This window comes from Mandrillus leucophaeus, unplaced genomic scaffold (assembly GCF_000951045.1).
Source record: "Mandrillus leucophaeus isolate KB7577 unplaced genomic scaffold, Mleu.le_1.0 Scaffold105, whole genome shotgun sequence".
In the NCBI taxonomy this organism is placed as follows: Eukaryota; Metazoa; Chordata; class Mammalia; order Primates; family Cercopithecidae; genus Mandrillus; species Mandrillus leucophaeus.
The window spans coordinates 1,426,503-1,435,386 of NW_012098654.1; the positions used below are offsets into that span (position 1 = coordinate 1,426,503).

The following is an 8,884-nucleotide window of genomic DNA, read 5'->3' on the forward strand; positions in this document are numbered from 1 at the left end:
AAAAAAAAAAAAAAAAAAAAAAAGACAGAAAAGAATTACAAAAGACCCACAAGGACAGTGGGGAAGATTTTTCTGGTTAATGATAGACTAAGTTGTTGGGCCTTATTTCCTGCTGAGAACAAGTTGAGATGATGGACAAAATTTAAGACAAAATTTCTGTGAGGGAAATGGAGAGTTAACAAAATAGTGAAGATTTGTGGGTATAAGATATGGGGCATGGTGGTGGGGTAGGGAAGCTCAAGATGTGAGACCAACATTTGCAGTCATTTCTGTCCCAGAGGAATCTGCTGATTCAAGAAGATTTAGGCAGATGAGAAGCTGGATGGCTGAACAGAGTTTTTGTTAGACTCAAAGGGCAGAGGACAAAAATCGGAGTTTGGCACAGGTCACGGAGGAGGAAAACTTCTTAGGCTTTGAATAGGAGACCCAAAGGCCTATATCTTAGGGATAGTAGCTCCTCACGGGTATTGAAGTCCAGCTCCAGACCCTCTCAGTTCCTGACTAGATCAAGGTATTCTGGAAAGAAGCAAGTGTAATTCCTTTCATTAATAGAAGATAACATCACTCAGAACCTCAAATGAGCTCTATGTTTATTTACAATGTTTGGCACTCAGAAATCACCAGGCAGCTGAGGATTTAAGACAATGTTACTGAATGCCAAGAGAAACAACAGACTATGGAAGTGGATTGACAGGGATCCAGATAGTGAAGTTATTAGAAAAGGGTAATGTATATAGTGTGTTTAAGGATTTATAAGATTAAGAATAGGGAAATTGGAATCACACCACCCCTCCCCAATAGAAAAACCAAATGTAAACTCTACAGTTAAAGGACTGTAACTGAAATTAAGATGTCAGTTAATGGGTTTGGCAGTATATTAGTAATACTAATAAGTAGAAAACAAATATTCAGAATGAAACATGGAAATAAAAATGGGCTGGACATACATGAAAGAGTGAGTCATAGGGATTCAGTGGAAAGGTTTAACCAACATATAATTGAAATCCTAGTAGGAAAGGAAGGAGGAGTGCTGCAGAAGCAGTATTTGGAGTGATGATAGCTGAGAATTGTTCATAACAGACAAAAGCCATCTCATCACAGATTTAAAAAGTACTACAGACCTAGAACTAGAACTAAGCCATCTCATCACAGATTTTAAAAATACTGCCAGAAATCTAAGGTAAGGAGAAAATTTTAATAGTAAGCAGAGGCCAGGTGCAGTGGCTCACTCCTGTAATCCCAGTTCTTTGGGAGGCTGCGGCGGCTGGATCACTTGAGGCCAGAAGTTTGAGACCAGCCTAGTCAACATGGGGAAACCCTATCTCTACTAAAAATACAAAAGTTGTGGGGATGTTAAATAAGAGATGTTAAATAAGAGTTAGTATCTTATGGTCTTTTCATTGTCCAGGAAGTGGTAAAAATATAATTTACTTGAGATTTTGATAAGTCAAGGGCACATATTATAATCTCTAGGATAGTCATTAAAAGAGTAGTAAAATATATATAATTAACAAATTAATAGAGGGGAAATATGGAATAGTAACAGCAGTAGGTGTAGTAAAACTTGATTAATCTAAAGGAAGGCAAGAAGACCAAAAACAGAAACAGAGCATGTGGGAAAAATAGGAAGTGAACAGTAAGGTGTTAGATTTAAACTTATTCCATCAGTAATTATATTAAATAAAAGTGAACCAAAATTTCTAATTAAAAAGCAAGGATTGAGAAATTGGATTAAAAAAAAAAGCAGATCACAACTCTGTACCGCTTTCAAGGATGCAGAAAAGTTGCAAATAAAATGGTAGAAAAGATGTATGACTCAAACATTAAAAGAAAACTGGTGTACCTTTATTAATAAAGTAGACTTTAGGGTAGAAATAATTACTTGCGATAAAGACATACATAATGGTAAGATACTCAATTCAGTTCTCCAGGAAGTTACAACAGTTCTACATCTATATGTACCTAAAAACGCGATCTCAAAATACACAAAGCTAGAGTTAACAAAAATGACAAAGAACAGACAGATCCACAGTTCATAGTGGAAAGTTTTAATATACCATCTTTATTAACTCAAAAACAAAGTAGCAGTAAGGACAGAAGATTTCCATAACGTAATGAACAAACTTGACCTAATTGAAATCTCAGTGGGTTTACGTGTAATTTAGACATACTGCTGTCCTGTGCTTCATAACGATGTTTCAGTCAACAAGGGACTGTATATATGATGCTGGTCTCATAAGATTTTAATGGAACTGAAAAATTCCTGTCTCGAAGGGATGTCATAGTGTCATAGTGTAACACATTACCATTTCTATGTTTAGATATGTTTAGATACAAATACCTATCACTGTGTCACAGTTGCTTGCAATATTCAGTACAGTAATACGCAGATTCATAGCCCAGGAGCAATAGGATATACCATATGGCTTAGGAGTGTGGAAGGTTGTACTATCTAGATTTTTGTAAGTACATCTTTGTGTAAGTACGTTTGTGTAAGTACATTGTTGTCTTTGCACAATGACAAAATAGCCTAATGATGCATTTCTCAGAATGTATCCCTGTTAAGCAACAAAAGACTGTATGTTGAAAATAAGATGCATTCAAAATGAAATATGGAATATAGTGAAATATGAAATACAATACTGCACCCAGTAACTGTAGACTGTACATTCTTTTCATATGCATAGGGAACATTGATCAAAATTGTTGATTTATAGAGTAAATCTCAAATATCAAAAGACTAAATTCAGAATATCTTAAAGATAGGTTTAATATTTGAAGAATTGATCAGTGTAAATCACTAAATTAATAGAGAACAGAAAAATCGTGTGATAATGTCAGAGGCGCAAAAATTACCTTTGGTAAAATCCAGTAGCCATTCAAAATGGAATCTCTTCATACGTTATGAATAAAAGTTAACTTCCTTAGTTTGATAAAAATTACTCAGAAAAATCCTATAGCAAACACCATGTTTACTGATGAAATGTTGAAAGTTTTCTTTTGAGACTGAGAAAGAGAAGTTGTTTTCACTGTCACCAATTTTATTATTTTACTGGAAGTCCTACCTAGTTGAGTATGAAAAGAAAAATAGTACAGGGATGAGAAGGGGAAGAACAAAACTGATTTTGTAGATGACATGATTGTATATGTAGAAAATTAATAAAAACCTGTTTATAACTGATTATAAAAAATAAGCTGGGTTACAAGATTCAAGGTAACTCTGGACACAATTGTAATTTTATATCCCAACAGCAAACACAAATTCCAAGTTTGTATCAATCTGGATCTAATCAGGAGAGAGAAACCAGTTGTATTAGTTTGTCCTCACAGTGCTATAAAGAAATACCCAAGACTGGGTAATTTATAAAGAAAAGAAGTTTAATTTGCTCATGGTTCCACAGACTGTGCAGGAAGCAAAGTGCCAGCATCTGCTTGGATTCTGGGGGAGGCCTCGGGAAACTTACAATCATGGCAGAAGGCGAAGGGGAAGCAGGTTCGTCTTACATGGCCAGAGCAGGAGCAAGAGAGAGAGAGGAGGGGAGGCTCTACACACTTTTAAAAAGTCGGCTCTCATGGGAACTCACTCTATCATGAGAACAGTACCAAAGGGATGGTGCTAAGCCATTCATGAAAGTGTACCCCCATGATCCAGTCACCTCCCACCAGGTCCCATTTCCAGCATTGGAGATTACAGTTGAACATGAGATTTGGGTGTGGACACAGATTCAAACTGTATCACCAGTAAATTGAAAAAAGTGTTTAATGTGGATAGCTACTAATTATAACAGGAAATCAAGTAAGGAGGGATTTGGTTAGGCTAGTAAAAGGTGAAGAGAACTGTAAAGAATATGAAAATAGCAGAGAAACAGAGCAACTGCTGCCCCTGGGACTGAGGTAGAGTCCCTTCTTCCCCCAGGACCAAGATCCAGACCTCATCCAGAGGGCATGACTAGTTTATTGCATGGCTGAGAAGTTGCTGGGATGTCATACTATTGGAACATCATGGAAATCCACCTTCTTATACCTGCCAAAAGTTGCTCACTGGGGAGCCACACAAAAGCTCTTCATGGGGAGGTGTCTCACTGGAGGTACCCTGCTACAAAACCTCCAGGGTGGGATGCTGAGGGGGAGCTGCTGGCTGCTGGGTATGGCCTGCCGTTGTGTGCTGCAGTCTCTGGAGACTGGAGCAGCTGCAGGTGCTTGTGGAGATGGGTACTGGAGAAGCCACCTGCGTTTCAGGAGCTGGACGCCATACAATTAACACAATGTAGAGCAATCTGGAAGGCTGTGTATATCTAGATAGCCAAGGTGGTAGCAGTGTTTTTTTTTTTTTTTTTCTTTTTCCTCTGTGACAGATAGAATTATGATGCTTCCCCCCACTGCTTTCATTCAGCATTTATTTAATAAATGTTGAGTGTTTTCTCTATGCCAGACATAATGTGTTTGTTACGAGATACATAAGAGCAGACAAAATAGACATTGAATTTGTTTTTGCAGAGTTTATAGGCTGATAGGACAATCATTCATTCATCTGAGCTCTTTTGTGCCAGGCACTGTTCTAGTCCCTGGGGGACAGATATATAGATAAATAGATAGATAGATTAAATAGATTGGTTAGATAGATTGGATGGATGGATGGGTCAAGACAAAATCTTGCCTTCAAAGGGAGACAGCCATTAAGCAGATAATGATAAGAATGGGTGTGTACTTAGTGCTACAAAGGGTTGAGAAGGAAAAATACAGGCTGCTACAAGAGAGGACGATGTAATTTAGATGAGAAGCCAGGGAAGACTTCTCTTAGAAAGTGATATTTTTGTGATGGAAGTGATGAGGAGGAGTTTAGCTTGGTGAGATAAGTGATCAGTGAAGAGTGATGTAGACCGAGGGGAGGCTTGTGGGCAGGCTTCACGATGGGAAGTGAATTGAAAGAAACATTTAATGTGGATAATTACTAATTATAACAGGGAGTTGAAGTAAGGAGGGATTTGGTTAGGCTAGTGAAAAGTGAAAAGTCTCACTTCATGTCTGTAGTGAGAAGTGGGAGGTCATAGGGGGTAGTGGGAGGTAGAGAGTGGCAGGAGAAGAGGCCACAGCAGGGGTCATTCTGCTCACAGCCATAGGCCACTTTGGAAACTGGGATGTCCCTGTGAAGGGTTGTCCATTATAGAGGTCTGAAATAGGAGATTCTTGGTTTGATGTGCTATTTACAGCCACTGTGTTGGGTGCTGAGTGGTCAGGGGATTGGAGGCAAGAATGAAAGTTGAGAGACCACGGGGTGCAATTTGCAGGAATGCAGTGAGAGTTAACGGTGGAGCTGGAGATGACTGGATGGCTTGGAGATGGGATTTGGAAATAGAATCATTCAGAACTGGTGATGGATTGAGTGTGGGCTGGGAGAGACAGGCAGACATTGAGAATAACTCCCAGGTTTCTGGCTTAATTCATTATGTGGCATGTGATGCCATTTTCTGTGTACTTGTGTAGTGAATACGAATTACGTGTTTAATTAAAAAGTAAACTAAATTTGAATTTGCAAATAAAGAAGGCTTTGGTGACCAAACAAACAAAACCAAAGCAGTTGCAGTAAAAGTGAAGAAGTGGAGAGAGTTGGTACAGAATACTGCAGTTCTGCATCTTCAAAGAAGCTGGAAAGTAGAAGGCAAGGTAGGGTCGGGCTGTAGGACAGAGGACATGTGTTTTGCTTACAAAATAGGATAGATGTGAGCAACTTTCATTGGGAGAGAGAGCTAGACCATAGAGGGAAGAGAAGGCATTCATTAACTCAACAAATATTACAGTGTCTGTATAACAGGCAGTATTCTAAGTTCTTGCAACATACAAAACATAAAAAACATTCCTGTCTTCTGGAGCTTAATGTTCTAAAGTGGGGACACTGAAAATAAAATAATGTGCTGAAGGCATTGTAAAAAGAAAAAAATAGGAGCCTATTCATGGGGAGGTCTAGGGATGTTGAGGTGGGGTGGCCAGAAGGATGTAATTTTATATAGTGGGCGGCACTGATGGATTTGAATCCACTAGAATGCAAGATGTGCCAGGGCAGAGATTTTAGTTTTACTCACTGCTGCATCTCCAGAGTTTAGAATGGTGCCTGGCACTTAGTAAATGCTCAATAAAGAATTGCTGTGTGAATGAATTAATGATTCAGGATCCCAGGAATGGGAAAGGAATGAGGAGTGGGATACTGAAGAAAGAAAGATAGGCCAGTCATGAATGAAGACATATTGTAGGGATGTTAGTACTGATATCCCCAATTCAAATTACAGTTGTTTTTGCTTTTAAAGTATTTTAACTGTTCAGTTGTATTTTGAATTCTTTGAATTAGCTTTGTATTATGGCATTAGTTTTGTTTACTGTATGTTTCTTAGATACGTTAATGTAATTTACAGAACTGCTTGTCTTTAGAGACATTACCCACTTAAGAGGTGACTGTTTTCAGTATTATTAAAATAAAATTCAGATTACATATCACTTTGTATATTGAGGTTCTGTTACAGCCTGTCTTGTTTTCAGCATTATCCTTAAAGTGGTGTGTGTGGTGGTGGTGGTGGTGTGTATGTGTGTGGGGGATGTTGTGACTGTTTTATGCCCATTACAGAAACCAGTTTAGCCGGCATTATACTGGTGTGATTATATATTAAATAAGTTATATTTCTTGCAGCTACTCTTTTGATCAGTTAATTGGTCTGATCCTGTAGTGAGTATTTTCATGGGTTTCTGCTAACTTTAGCCTCACATTGATCTTGTGTGTCTGAAATCGTATTGACAGGCTATCGCTCCTTCTAATTTAGACATGCCTGAAGAAGATTGTCCTTTATTTGCTGAGTCTCATGCTTTTTATATGAGAACCCCAGTGTCATAACTTTGCCATAGCTCAGGAAGATTTAACTTCTGACTGTTCAGTATGGAGCGTTCCTTTGTCTAAAAGAATAATATGGATGTTTTAAGACCATTCAGTCATAACTGGAAGCTGCCTTATATTTAAAGGACTTTATGTATTAATGAAGAAAGGGAGCATACAGATCATTATGTCCTTTTTGCCATAGATTGCTGTCCCCTCCCATAGAAATTATCTTATATTTTATTACAACAGGGTATATAAAATATATACTTATAAAAGTAATGAATGGTCTTTGAAAAAATTCTAATAACAGGAGTGTAGAGATTATAAACTGACTTTATCTTAAAATTGTACATCCTAGGAGATAACCATTGTGAACAGTTTGATTTATATCCTTTTTTGGACTTTACAAATGCTTATGTAAATCGTGTGCGTTGTATGTGTACATGTTTGAGTATACATACACACAAGAGGAATTGTATACAGCTTACCTGTTTTTTTCCTCCCCATTTATACAATATGTTGTGGACATTTTTTTGTGTCAGTGCATATGTGTGGGTGTGTATGTGCTTAAAGGCATAGCATGGATGTTCCATAAAGTTTTAAGCCAATCCCTTATTGGTTGTCCTCATATTTTGCTCTTATATTAAGTGATGCACTTAACATCTCAGATTATGTACTAGGACGGAAGTGCTAGTGAGAGTGTAAATATTTGCCATATGCCCTTAGAAATGTTGTACCAGGCCAGGTGCAGTGGCCACTCCTGTAATTCCAGCACTTTGAGAGGCCTGGGCAGAAGGATCACTTGAGCTCAGGAGTTCAAGACCAGCCTGAGCAACATAGGGAGACCCGACTTTACGAAAAATAAACAAAATTAGCTGCGCATGGTTGTGCGTTCCTGTGGTCCCAGCTGCTTGGGAAGCTAAGGTGGGAGGATCACTTGAGCCTGGGAGGTCGAGGCTGCAGTGAGCTGTGATCCTGCGACTGCACCCCAGCCTATGCAACAGAGTGAGACCCTGTCTCAAAAAAAAGAAAAGAGAAATGTTGTAGAATACCAATTTGGGCTCTCATTAGCTAAAAGTGAGAGCGTGCATTCCCCAAACCCTTACCAGTGGTAAGTGTTGTCAGTCCTTTGAATCTTTCTCAGCCCAACAGGTAAAAGACTCAGATCTCCTTTTAATTTACATTTCTTTGTATATTCCTGCAATTTAGCATGGTTTGACCATTTATGCTAATTTTTTGGATATTTTATGTTTTATAATTGTCTTCAGTCTTATTTCTAGTAGATTCTTCGTTCTTTTTCTTTCTGATTTCTATGTTTTTATTTTAAAAGAAGTATGTATAATTTTTCTCCCATTAGTCATCTGTATTTCAGTCTTAGTTTTCTTAACTCATTATGTTCTCATGCCAATCCTATGAGTCATGCTCCCAAACTGAATCTTTTTGGCCTTGATATTATGTGAACTTAGTCTTCCCCACAACAGTAATTGAGTATTCTTCCTGAATTTTCTTCTTTTGTTTTGAATTTTTATCCTTAAATGTTTAATATAGCTAAACTTTTTTTTTATATGCGAATGGGGTGAGTTAGAGCACTAATTTCATTTTTCTCCAAATAAGATGGTTGCTATTGAGTCATTGATCATTTTCTACTGATTTGAGATGTTGCCATTACCATGTGCTAAGTTTCCACAAATACGTGTTTTTTTTTTTTTTTTTTTTTTTTTTTTGAGATGGGGTCTCACTCTGTCACCCAGACTGGAGTGCGGTGGCGTGATCTCTGCTCACTGCAAGCTCTGCCTCAGGGATTCATGCCATTCTCCTACCTCAGCCTCCTGAGTAGCTGGAACTACAGGCACCCGCCACCACGCCCGGCTAATTTTTTGTATTTTTAGTAGAGATGAGGTTTCACTGTGTTAACCAAGATGGTCTCTATCTCCTGACCTCGTCTTCTGCCCGCCACGGCCTCCCAAAGTGCTGGGATTACAGGTGTAAGCCACCGCACCTGGCCACGTGTTTTTTTTTTTT

At 38.3% G+C, this 8,884-nt stretch overlaps 1 protein-coding gene across 1 annotated transcript in view; it reads left to right on the forward strand.

Annotated features, from left to right (window-relative positions):
* CAMTA1 (calmodulin binding transcription activator 1) overlaps positions 1 to 8,884 on the forward strand; it is a 1,080,371-nt gene that overhangs the window by 79,970 nt on the left and 991,517 nt on the right. The gene's annotated exons all lie outside the window — the stretch shown is intronic.